Raw genomic sequence first — 13,983 nt, forward strand, 5'->3', positions numbered from 1 at the left:
TAGTAAAAATGTAAATTTAAAATATTAATATGTAAAAACGATAAATAAATAAATAAAAACTTTTAAGTCAAATGGGGTGTGTTTGACTCAACGCGTAAATATTCAGATTGTGTTCGGGTTTCATGTGCAAACACGAATTTTGGGTTCATGTCAGGTTCGTGTCAAGTTGGACCCGCCAAACCACAAACACAACCCAATTAACATTCAAATCAAATTCAAAGGAACACCCAACTCAAATTCAAAGGATAAGTCAAAACCATTACATTTATATAAAAAATATAGAATGTAAGAAACAGTTGGCATATTATTCAAGTCACAAATCAAATCCAAATGGCTATATAAAGATGTGGAAGTATCTCAAAAGGATTCACATTCACCTAACTAGCCATATCATTCAAGCTTCAAACCCATTACTTCCAACAGAAAAGTAAATAAATAATAATAACAACAATATAAATTCCACCTGAAGAGTTAATGAGGCAATTACCCTCTTCTCATTCACCGTGGCTGCCGGGATCAACCCACCGCCAGTCCCCTAAAGCACCATCTTTCTCCTCTACCCGATCGAAGATTCTTGCCGAGGATGCAACCGGTCCTATCGACTATACTTCTTTCCTTCCGGATGATATATTAGCCATAATTTACCACCGCCCTGATACCGGTGACTGCAAGCGTTGCTCGCTTGTATCCAGGAGGTTGCTGTTCATCGAAGGCCAGACCCGGTATCGTCTCACACTCAACGCCAAATGGGTACTCTTTCCCTACCTCTATCCAATGTTTTCACGGCTCAGTTCAATCGAAGCTCTCTTTACGTTGCGACCGTTCATCCCAAAGCATAAATGACAACGGATTGGCCATAATATCCTCCCATTGCCTAAGTCTCATGCACCTCAAGCTCCGTGGATGCAATAACATTGCAGAGTTAGGTTTTGCGAAAGTAGCCAAATACTGCAAGCATTTGAAGAAGTTTTCGTGTGAATCTTGTTTGTTTAGCGTTCAAGAAATCAACGTGCTCCTTAATAACTGTACTTCTCTTGAAGAACTATCAATTAAGAGGTTGGGCCTCAACAATTTCAACGAAACGAGGCTGGGGCTAATCAGTCCGGGTGCATTTGCTTTATCGCCCAAATGCATACATCTTATCGAGGTTGCCAACTGCTTCTTCTTTGAACTGTTAATTGCTGGTTTGAATAAACTACAGTTGTTGAAGTTGATTAGTTGCATGGGTGTGTGGGATAATGTAGTGGAATCGGTTTCCATTCCTGATAATAGTATTACTGAAGTCCATTTGGAGAGAGTTCACGTGAGTGATATCGGTCTCTCTACATTATCAAATTGTATGCATTTGCAAATTTTGCATGTTGCTAAGACTCCTGGTTGCACTAACACTGGGGTAATCGCGGTCGTTAAAAGCTATCATTACTTGAGAAGGATTCGTATCCACAGTTGGAAGGCCGACAGAATAGGAGATGATGCTTTAATGACAATTGATAGACACCTTGTGCACCTTAAGCAGCTGATTTTGATTAGCGTATACCCTACAACGACTGGTTTTCATGAGATTGTAGTGAATTGCAAGAAGTTGGAGCGATTAACGCTATGTGACTGTGGTACGGTTTCTGACTGGGAAATTTTACATGTCACATTTAATTTTGTTTCATTGGAGAGCCTTAGCATTAGATGTTGCCCTGTAATTGATATATGGATTCAGGCTTTTGCTTATGGTTGTCCTAATTTTGCTTATGGTTGTCCTAACATGAAATTTGTGGGTTTGAGTTTGATATAAACGGGTTCAAGTTAGTTCACAGGTTAACCGTATAACCAATTAATTTTTTATTTGAATTTGAATTTTTTTCATGTAATTAATTAAATTAGTTGTCATCTTATGCCAAAATTTAAAACAAGGAAATTTACATAAGATTATATGTTAAATATGTAATTACTTTTCATAAGTTTGTAAATTTTAGTAAAAATGTAAATTTAAAGTATTAATATGTAAAAACAATAAATAAATTAATAAAAACTTTCGAGTCAAATTGGTCGTGTTGGACTAAACTCGTGAATATTCAGATTGTGTTCGGATTTCATGTGACTAAAATGACTTTTGGATTCATGTCATGTTCGTGTCAAGTTGGACCCGCCAACCCATAAACACGACCCGATTAACATCCAACTCAAACTCAAATGATAAGTCAATACCATTACATTTAATTAAAAAAATATAGAATGCAAGAAACAGTTGGCATATTATTCTAGTCACACTTCAAATCCAAATGGCTATATAAAGATGTGGAAGTATCTCAAAAGGATTCACAATCACCTAACTAGCCATATCATTCAAGCTTCAAACCCATTACTTCCAACAGAAAAGTAAAATAAATAATAATAATAATAACAATATAAATTCCACCTGAAGAATTAATGAGGCAATCACCCTCCTCTCATTCACCGTGGCTGCCGGGATCAACCCATCGCCAGTCCCCTAAAGCACCATCTTTCTCCTCTTCCCGATCGAAGATTCTTGCCGAGGACGCAACCAGTCCTATCAACTATACTTGTTTCCTTCTAGATGATATATTAGCCATAATTTTCCACTGCCTTGATACCGGTGAGCCCAAGCGTTGATGTAGGTCATGAGGGGAATCTAACAACAAAGTTCTTAAGTCAATCTGGACCACTAGCTAGCGTAAATCACTAGTGGTTAATCAAGATCTCGGATCTTGGAGAGTTTGGATTATGTCTGGTTGTTTTGGAGAGAAAGGAGTAGAGAGAGAGAGAGTTGGTGAAAGTATGGATAAGATAAAGAGTTTAGAAAAAGGTTCGTATTGCATGGTATGGTTAGACTATTTACTGTGTAACCAATACCATGTCCCATCTATATTATTTCCGGCCCATTGGGGTAAAACGTACAAGGCCTCGAGCCTAAACATACAAACATAAACCGACAAGCTATCTAGATACTCCATAAACGGAATAAGTAAATACAAAAGACTAATATACTAAACCAGGATCAACAATCTCCCTCTAGTCTTTAGTATTTGCTTCGGTAGCCTCTGTCTTCAGTCGATCTTGTATTCATAGGGGGACGAATAGTCAAACAGTTGATTGTCAACAAGATAGTATACAAACTTGTTGAATGTTTCAACTATTCGATCGGTATTATCCCTTCGAACATCGTCCACTGTGGACAAAGGTTAGTTGTAGAGCTTCAACAGACCATCCTTGTTGATACTAACCAGTTCATGCTCGTCAAATAAACGTAGCGTGTGCATGGTGTGACATCTGCCCGATCCGACCCGACCCAGGTACCCGTTTCTCTGACCCGATCTCTTTCTTTTATGATTTAATATTTATTTATACTTATATTTTACTTTTAATAATAATAATGTATTTTCCTTCCCGCCTCTTTCTCTCTCTTTCTTTCCGCCGTCCCTCTCCTTCTCTCTTTCCGCCTTGTTTCCCTCTTTTTCTTCTAACTCTTTGCTTGTCCTTTGTTCCTTCCCGCCTAAGGTTGTCTGCGCAGCTCCACGCGCCAGACTCCCTTACAAGGAATCCTGCGTGAAGACCATCTGTTCCTGCGATACGCGAGACGAACTCTTCTCGCAGCGCGCTAAGAATTGTAATTCTTCTCGCAGCGCGCTAAGAACGGAAGTTCTTCCCGCGACGCGCTAAGGATTTGTAGTTCTTCTCGCAGCGCGCTAAGAATCGTAGTTCATCCCTCGACGCGCGAAGAATTATAGTTCTTCCCGCGGCGCGCTAGGAATTTTAGTTCCTCCCGCGGCGCGCTAAGAAATGTGACTCTTCCCGCGGCGCGCTTAGAAATGGTAGTTCTTTCCGCGACGCGTTAAGGTTGGTTCCGTCTGCCTTCGCGCTCGCGCTCTCTTGACCTTCTGTGTCTGCCTTCGCGCCTTAGCCTTCTCGCGCTAAACCCTTTGAGTTTTCTTCTGTTTAATCTAGCCGTTGCTTTTGTGTTGTCTTATCTTTTGAGCTGTTGACCTAATCTGCTTTATGTCTGAAAAGCCACTTTTGGCGCAGCATGCGCACCAACCCCATTGGTTGGCAGAAAAAGTGACTGACATTATCTTTTGAGATCTGCTTTTTCCATGCTTGACCAGTACCTTTATCTGAACCGCCCATGCCTTTTTACTGTTCCCTGTCAGCTTTATCTTGCCCCCTGCAGCTGCCATATCTTTTGATATCTTTACTTTTCAGAACTTTTTACTGTTGATATCTTTTCTTTTACTTTTGGAGATCTTTTCTAGGGTTTGTGTCCCCTAGGGTTTGCCTATATATAGTATTATTTTTCTTAACACTACACACACAAACACTTATTCTCTTCCTCCCTTTTTGCTCTCTGCCGTTGTTCTTCAGCCGCCTCCCTCCTCTCTTGCCTCCGTTTTCTCCTCTCCTCTGCCCTGTTTTCCGGTAATATATTATATATAATAATTTACTTATTAATTATGCTAACTTATAATCAAGACTTAAAACAAATCGTTAAAACAATAATCTTTACTTATAGGTTAACTTGCTTGTTTGGTTCTTGCTTTATCTATCATCGCATCTTTATCAAGTGAGTAATCTCGTACCTAATCCCTTTTTGCTTTTAATGTTTTGGGATGTTCATGTGTTCATACAAACTTAGAGTCTTAAACTTGTTTATGAGCTTTAGTCGCGCAGTATCCCATGTGTTGAGGACGTTTACTTGGCTGTTTATTTGTATGTGTGTATCATTAACCGCTTTGTTCGGCCTATTCTGCAGTTTTCATGGATCCATTAGATGAACACGGGAGACCTATCGTTTACGGTTTTCTTTGTTTACACTTGCACAGATGTTTTCTCGTTTTTGTGCTCAATTGGGAGCACGGATTGAACTATGAACTATGAGCTATGATCTATTTAGGCTTGATCACAATCTGATTGCACCCTTGTTAAACACCAGACATACACATGTTGCGCGCAGATTTATTGTTATCTATGTATTGTATTAAACTTGATTTCTCACCAACACGCAAGTGTTTGACGTTTATTTTAACACATGTTCAGGTTTGCAGTAGCTGTTTTGGAGCTTGTGGACACATAGGACGTTTTTACTTTTGGACCTAGATTAAAATGTATCAAGACAAGTTATTGCTGTTCGAATATTTTGATTTATAATATATTGATTATGTTGGTTTATTTATATCTTATGTATACGTTGCGCATGCGTGAATGAATATATTTATTAAATATTGACACCCAATAGTGTCACGAGTAATGAAACAATATGTGGCGCCCCGATGTATAATCCGCCTTTGGTCGGGGTGTTACAGATTGGTATCAGAGCTCGTTGACTTTAGGATAGGTGGTTAGACGTAACGGCCTAGAATACCTAAGAGTCCCTTCTCGCGCATGAGAGAAATCTCATGTTTGCGCGCTTATTGTTAATTACTCGTTATTTATGAATATGCTCGCGCTTGCGCAGTATATGATTTTATGTTTTATTACGCGATATTTCGATTTTTGTTGAATTTCGATTTTTATTGATTTTTCTTACATATTCGTTTGTTGGATTTGAAAATCCGAAAAGTCATGGTGATACATGAATAGTTGATTTTCAATTTCCGTTTACGATTATGTTCTGAGGTTGGAGACTTGAAAAGTCATGGTGATACATGAATTGTCAACCTCCAATACTCATTTTCTTGTATATTTTATATTGAAGATTGGAAAGTCATGGTGATACATGAATCGTCAATCTCCAATACTCGTTTACTCGTATATTTTAAATTGGGAATTCGGAAAGTCATGGTGATACATGAATTGTCGATTTCTGATTCGAATTTGTTACCTTTATTAAGTCTGCATTTAAAGTCATTTATTTTACTTTAACTTTTGATAGCATCTAACTCCGTGAAACCAAGCTTTATAAGATTAAAACTTTGCGCTAAAACCAAGATATTAACTAAAATTAAAATTTTTATAGAATGCCTCCGCTATCTCGCCGATTTCAGAGAAGAGAAGCCTCGCGCATGCGTAGACAGCAACGTTCCCAGGAAATGGCCGCCGCAATAGCCCAAGCCTTGAGCCAAAACAATACCTCCAGTTATAACATTAAGTCCTTTAACGCGGGTAACCCTCCAAAGTTCACAGGTCTTGAAGGAGCCACCGTGATGCTCCAGTGGCTTGAGAAGATAGAAAACACTTTCCTTCACACCCAATGCCCCTCAGACAGACGAACCCTATATGCTTCCAGTGTCCTGGAATCCAGAGCGCTTACATGGTGGAATGGAGTAGCTCATGCGCGTGGCGCAGAGGCTGCTTCTAGCATGACATGGGAGGAATTCAAGGAAATTCTTACGCGAGAATTCTGCCCTCCCAACGAAGTTAAGCGCCTGGAGGAGGAATTTTGGAATCTTAAGCAGTACAGCGGTGAAGCGCGCGAGTACGCGACGCGCTTCCATGAACTAAGTTTGCTTGTCCCTCACCTTGTTACCCCTTCACGCCGAGCAATCGAGAAATTCCTTGGGGGACTCCCCATGGAAATTCAAGATTCTGTATGGGCCAGAAACCCAGTTACCCTCTCTGACGCCATTGAGTTGGCCGCTGTGCTCAGCGACAACCATGTCAGAGCAGGAACCCTGTTCCTGCGGGGAACTGAGAAGACCAAACTCACCAAGACTGCCCCTGAACCAACAGAAACCAAACCTGAACCCTCAAACCGTAACAACCTCAAGCGCAGGCGCAAGGCCTATGCGCTTACCAACCCGCCCATTGCCCAGCAACCCATTTACCAACCCCCAGTTTACGCGCCTAACCCTCTGTCAGCTTACCCAACACCTCCTGTAGTCCACAACTATGCCTTAACCAATCCCGCACTCCCTGCCCCGCCACCTAAGAAACCTTACACAGGAAATCAACCCTTTTGCCCAACCTGTAGACTTCACCACCAAACCCAAACCCCGTGTCGTCAATGTAACCGATGTGGCCGCGTTGGTCACTCTGCTGAGTTCTGTAAAATCCTTCCCGCCAATCCAATTGCGCCAATACCACCAGTCTACCCGCAGAACCCACAACCAACATACCAAAACCCACGACCCAGGTCGTGCTATAACTGCGGTGATCCCAGTCATTTCCGGAACGCGTGCCCGAGACTACAAGTTCAGATCACACAAGCGAATCCGGTGAACCAGATTTCAAACCAAGTGACGCGTGGACGAGCTTTTAACATAACCGCGCACCAAGCGCAAGCGAATAATGACGTAGTTAATGGTACATTTTTGCTTAACGGATTTTATGCTTCTATACTTTTTGATACTGGCGCCGATCGAAGTTTTATCTCTCGCGCCTTCGAGCAGAAGCTTGCGCGACCGCGCAACGATTTAAAAGAAGATTTTTCAGTTGAATTGGCTAATGGTGAAACTGTTTTAATAAACTCGGTGATTAAAGATTGCACGCTTAATCTTAACGAAAACGATTTTCTAATCGACCTCATCCCTATGCCTCTTGGAAGCTTTGATGTTATCATTGGTATGGACTGGCTCTCGAAGAATCGCGCCGAAGTTATTTGCGCCAAGAAATTGATTCGCATACCTCGAGAAAATGGTGATCTTCATATCTACGGCGAAAAACCCTCCAGTGGTCTTAAACTTATGTCTTGCGCCGAAGCCCAAAGACTCATGCGGAAGAAGTGTATTGCATTTCTAGCCCATGTGGTTAAACCTGCTGAAGAGAAGAAGCTTCGCGATATCCCTGTTGTGCGTGATTTCCCTGAAGTTTTTCCTGATGATCTTCCTGGTATCCCTCCCGCTCGTGAAGTCGAGTTCCGTATTGATCTTGTCCCTGGTGCTTCCCCCGTAGCTAAATCTCCTTACCGTCTTGCGCCCGCTGAGATGCAAGAATTGGCAAGCCAACTTCAAGAGTTGACCGCTAAAGGATTCATTCGCCCTAGCTCTTCGCCCTGGGGTGCTCCGGTGTTGTTCGTTAAAAAGAAAGATGGATCGTTTCGCATGTGTATTGATTACCGCGAGTTGAACAAACTCACCATTAAAAACCGGTATCCCTTACCACGTATTGACGACCTCTTTGATCAACTCCAAGGTGCCTCTTGTTTTTCCAAGATCGATCTCCGCTCTGGCTATCACCAGTTGCGCATCCGCGATGAAGATGTTCCGAAGACTGCTTTTCGAACTCGTTATGGCCATTTTGAATTCTTGGTCATGTCCTTCGGTCTAACCAACGCACCCGCCGTTTTCATGGATCTAATGAATCGGGTGTGTAGGCCTTTCTTGGATAAATTCGTGATCGTGTTTATCGATGATGTTCTGGTGTATTCTAAGACCAAGGCCGAGCATGAGCAACATCTCCGATTGGTGTTGCAAAAGCTTCGAACCGAGCAACTCTATGCTAAGCTTTCCAAGTGTGAATTCTGGTCTGATGAAGTACAGTTTCTTGGTCATGTTGTAAACAAGATGGGTATTCATGTCGACCCATCCAAAATTGAAGCAATCAAGAACTGGATTACGCCATCCTCTCCTTCCGAGATCCGTTCCTTTCTGGGCTTAGCTGGTTATTACCGGCGCTTCATTTCGAACTTCTCAAAGATCGCTTTGCCTTTAACAGCTCTAACGCACAAAGGTAAACCATATATTTGGGGCTCGAAGCAAGAAGAAGCCTTTCTAACGCTCAAGCGTTTGTTGTGTGAAGCTCCTGTTCTTGCGCTACCTGAGGGTAATGATGATTTTGTCGTGTACTGCGATGCCTCCAACCAAGGTCTCGGTTGTGTTCTTATGCAACGAGGCAAGGTTATCGCTTACGCATCAAGGCAACTCAAGGTTCACGAAAAGAATTATACAACTCACGATCTCGAACTTGGTGCATTTGTATTTGCCTTGAAGATCTGGAGACACTACCTTTATGGTACTAAGTGTATCCTTTACACTGACCATAAAAGCCTTCAGCATATCTTTGATCAAAAGGAACTTAACATGAGACAACGCCGATGGAACGAACTCATCAGCGATTACGATTGTGAGATCCGGTATCATCCTGGTAAGGCTAATGTGGTAGCCGATGCGCTCAGCCGAAAACCCTGCCAGCTTAACTGTATCTTGCCGCGCACGCAGCTTCACTTTGCGCCGATTCAGAGCAATCTTGAATCACGCATTCGCGACGCGCAGCGCGCATCCATCAGTAATGGTAACCTTCGCGCCGAGTTAGCGTGTGGCGCGGAAACGCATTTTGTGCCCAATCTGAGTGGAATTCTCTGTTATCTCAATCGCATCTGGATTCCCTTTGATGAGAATCTTCGCGCTGATATCCTGAGTGAAGCGCATAAATCTCGGTATTCTATTCATCCTGGCGCTGATAAGATGTACAAGGATTTGCGCATAACTTATTGGTGGCCCGGTATGAAAAAGGATATTGCTGTGTTCGTAGCTAAATGCCTGACTTGTTCTAAAGTAAAAGCTGAACACCAACGCCCATCTGGTTTGCTCGAACAACCAGAAATTCCTACGTGGAAATGGGAATGTGTAGCGATGGACTTTATTACCAAGTTACCTTTGACAGCAAGCAAACATGATAGCATTTGGGTAATAGTGGATCGATTGACTAAGTCTGCTCACTTTCTGCCCATTCGTGAAAACTACCGTGTTGAGCATCTCGCGCAGCTTTATGTCAAGGAAATTGTCTGCCGCCATGGTACTCCTTTGAGCATCATATCCGATCGCGATGGCCGTTTTATATCTCGCTTTTGGAAATCTCTCCAATCTGCGCTAGGAACTCGCTTGGACATGAGTACGGCATATCATCCCCAGACTGACGGTCAGTCTGAGCGAACTATTCAAACTCTTGAGGATATGCTCCGATCTAGTGTTCTTGATTTTGGAGGTAATTGGGATTCACACCTGCCTTTGATCGAGTTCTCTTATAACAACAGCTATCATTCCAGTATTGGTATGGCCCCATTTGAAGCACTTTACGGTCGTAAGTGCCGCTCCCCGATTTGTTGGAGCGAGGTGGGAGAAGCTCAAATCACAGGACCCGAACTTGTTCAAGAGACAACCGATAAAATCGCCAAGATCCGTGATCATCTGCTGACTGCCAGAAGCCGACAGAAGAGTTACGCAGATCGTAGGCGAAAGCCTCTCGAATTTCAAGTTAGTGATCTTGTTCTCCTCAAAGTGTCGCCTTGGAAAGGTGTTGTCCGCTTTGGGAAGAAGGGTAAGCTTGCTCCTCGTTATGTTGGTCCATTCAAGATTCTCGCGCGTGTGGGAAAAGTTGCCTACAGACTTGACCTGCCGCCCGCGCTCAGTAATGTGCATCCAACGTTCCATGTATCCAATCTCAAGAAGTGTTTAGCTGACGAGAACCTTCACATTCCACTTGATGAAGTTCAAGTTGATGAATCTATGCATTTCGTTGAGAAGCCTGTTGAGATTATGGATCGCGAGGTTAAGCAAACCAAGCGCAGTCGTATCCCTATTGTTAAAGTTCGCTGGGAGTCCAAGCGCGGAGCCGAGTTTACATGGGAAAGGGAAGATCAAATGAAGATCAAGTACCCGCACCTGTTCTCTGCGCAACCTACTTCGAGATAAATTTCGGGACGAAATTTCTTAAAGTAGGGGAGACTGTGACATCTGCCCGATCCGACCCGACCCAGGTACCCGTTTCTCTGACCCGATCTCTTTCTTTTATGATTTAATATTTATTTATACTTATATTTTACTTTTAATAATAATAATGTATTTTCCTTCCCGCCTCTTTCTCTCTCTTTCTTTCCGCCGTCCCTCTCCTTCTCTCTTTCCGCCTTGTTTCCCTCTTTTTCTTCTAACTCTTTGCTTGTCCTTTGTTCCTTCCCGCCTAAGGTTGTCTGCGCAGCTCCACGCGCCAGACTCCCTTACAAGGAATCCTGCGTGAAGACCATCTGTTCCTGCGATACGCGAGACGAACTCTTCTCGCAGCGCGCTAAGAATTGTAATTCTTCTCGCAGCGCGCTAAGAACGGAAGTTCTTCCCGCGACGCGCTAAGGATTTGTAGTTCTTCTCGCAGCGCGCTAAGAATCGTAGTTCATCCCTCGACGCGCGAAGAATTATAGTTCTTCCCGCGGCGCGCTAGGAATTTTAGTTCCTCCCGCGGCGCGCTAAGAAATGTGACTCTTCCCGCGGCGCGCTTAGAAATGGTAGTTCTTTCCGCGACGCGTTAAGGTTGGTTCCGTCTGCCTTCGCGCTCGCGCTCTCTTGACCTTCTGTGTCTGCCTTCGCGCCTTAGCCTTCTCGCGCTAAACCCTTTGAGTTTTCTTCTGTTTAATCTAGCCGTTGCTTTTGTGTTGTCTTATCTTTTGAGCTGTTGACCTAATCTGCTTTATGTCTGAAAAGCCACTTTTGGCGCAGCATGCGCACCAACCCCATTGGTTGGCAGAAAAAGTGACTGACATTATCTTTTGAGATCTGCTTTTTCCATGCTTGACCAGTACCTTTATCTGAACCGCCCATGCCTTTTTACTGTTCCCTGTCAGCTTTATCTTGCCCCCTGCAGCTGCCATATCTTTTGATATCTTTACTTTTCAGAACTTTTTACTGTTGATATCTTTTCTTTTACTTTTGGAGATCTTTTCTAGGGTTTGTGTCCCCTAGGGTTTGCCTATATATAGTATTATTTTTCTTAACACTACACACACAAACACTTATTCTCTTCCTCCCTTTTTGCTCTCTGCCGTTGTTCTTCAGCCGCCTCCCTCCTCTCTTGCCTCCGTTTTCTCCTCTCCTCTGCCCTGTTTTCCGGTAATATATTATATATAATAATTTACTTATTAATTATGCTAACTTATAATCAAGACTTAAAACAAATCGTTAAAACAATAATCTTTACTTATAGGTTAACTTGCTTGTTTGGTTCTTGCTTTATCTATCATCGCATCTTTATCAAGTGAGTAATCTCGTACCTAATCCCTTTTTGCTTTTAATGTTTTGGGATGTTCATGTGTTCATACAAACTTAGAGTCTTAAACTTGTTTATGAGCTTTAGTCGCGCAGTATCCCATGTGTTGAGGACGTTTACTTGGCTGTTTATTTGTATGTGTGTATCATTAACCGCTTTGTTCGGCCTATTCCGCAGTTTTCATGGATCCATTAGATGAACACGGGAGACCTATCGTTTACGGTTTTCTTTGTTTACACTTGCACAGATGTTTTCTCGTTTTTGTGCTCAATTGGGAGCACGGATTGAACTATGAACTATGAGCTATGATCTATTTAGGCTTGATCACAATCTGATTGCACCCTTGTTAAACACCAGACATACACATGTTGCGCGCAGATTTATTGTTATCTATGTATTGTATTAAACTTGATTTCTCACCAACACGCAAGTGTTTGACGTTTATTTTAACACATGTTCAGGTTTGCAGTAGCTGTTTTGGAGCTTGTGGACACATAGGACGTTTTTACTTTTGGACCTAGATTAAAATGTATCAAGACAAGTTATTGCTGTTCGAATATTTTGATTTATAATATATTGATTATGTTGGTTTATTTATATCTTATGTATACGTTGCGCATGCGTGAATGAATATATTTATTAAATATTGACACCCAATAGTGTCACGAGTAATGAAACAATATGTGGCGCCCCGATGTATAATCCGCCTTTGGTCGGGGTGTTACACATGGTCTCATAGTGGATTGTCACTTCCCTTGTGCTGTTGTCGAACTCCCAAGCAGCAAAGTCACACAACATGTTGTGAGTGAACGGTTCTCCATGGTATATTGGCTCACCATGGTCTTCAGGCGTCCCGTATCGCGATGCTTTTCTTCTCCTGTCGGTGATGGGGTGCACATCGGTGGGATGAAGGTATGATCTACCCTTGTTGGGAGTAAAATTGGGGTAATCGTCCTTCCATTTCTTGCTAAGGAATCATTTGAACCATCCATCAAGGTTCTCCTCACAAGAACCTCTTCCCACAGCTCTTCGAAAGTAGTTCATGTCAAGGATTGACAGAGTATGCAAATCATGATAGCTCAAATAAGTGAGATCCCTCATTGGCGCGCCGTACAGCCCATTTCCCACTATCCTTGTGCCACTTGCTGTACATGATTGGAGAATCGTCATGATAGTGGTAGTTTTGACCCTTTAGACCTACTGATCTACCAATGATACACCACATTTTCTTCCTTTTGGGTGCAAGAGAAGCCGAGGCACTAGTTGCCTTGAGAGCCACCACAATACTAGGCTCTTGAACCATTTCTTCAACTACACGAACCTGTGTGTCTGGGTTCGGGGAGTAGTTTATGCTGTCATCATCGTCGTCTTCTTTTCTTGGGGATTCGATACTTGCACATGTAGCAATGTTAAAATGTTAAAAATAGAAAGGTATCCCTCTTCTATAGAAGCGTCCGCATCCATTATTTTCTTGGCAGCCTCGGTCACTGGTTGCTGATCTTTTGGTGTGTTATCATGTGTAGCTGAATGTAGACCAGCTCCAGCACCATCATTGCCACCACCATTACCACCATCATCATCAAAACTTTCATGAGGATCATCATCATACTCATCAGTTTCATCATCTTCCTCATCATCATCAGTCTCATCATCCTCACTGTCCTCTTCTTCCTCAGCTCCAACTTCTGGAGCAACCATAGATTCACCACCAACAGAACTAGCAGGCGCTACTGTGGCAACCCCAGTCTCCATACCACTCGTGACTATCACATTAACACCACTAGGACCAGCTTTAGACTGCTGTAAATCACCACCTTTCTCGGTCCTTGCTCTTTTCTTGGGATTTATCTAACTCCCAAAAACGACATCCAGTCGATCCCCTAAATCCTCCACGTCTTGATCGGTCATTTGCATAATCTTAAGTGTTATAGAGGTATTTGTTGGTCATCTCCTCGTTAACTTTCAATTGAATTTCATTCATTCTGTCTTGCTCAGCCAATTTTTCCTTCACCTTTTCGACTTCGGATTATGCATTCCACATGGGTATAAATAAGAAAGAGAACTTTC

General features: G+C 42.5%; 1 pseudogene; it reads left to right on the top strand.

The window, feature by feature from the left end:
• Window positions 1–883: 883 nt before the first annotated feature.
• On the top strand, window positions 884–1,786 carry LOC143603452 (F-box protein SKIP2 pseudogene; annotated as a pseudogene).
• Window positions 1,787–13,983: the final 12,197 nt, after the last annotated feature.

The sequence above is a fragment of the Bidens hawaiensis genome, unplaced genomic scaffold (genome assembly GCF_021521415.1).
Source record: "Bidens hawaiensis isolate Kalapana, Puna unplaced genomic scaffold, B.hawaiensis_p1.1 tig00061670_1, whole genome shotgun sequence".
NCBI classification, from domain to species: domain Eukaryota; kingdom Viridiplantae; phylum Streptophyta; class Magnoliopsida; order Asterales; family Asteraceae; genus Bidens; species Bidens hawaiensis.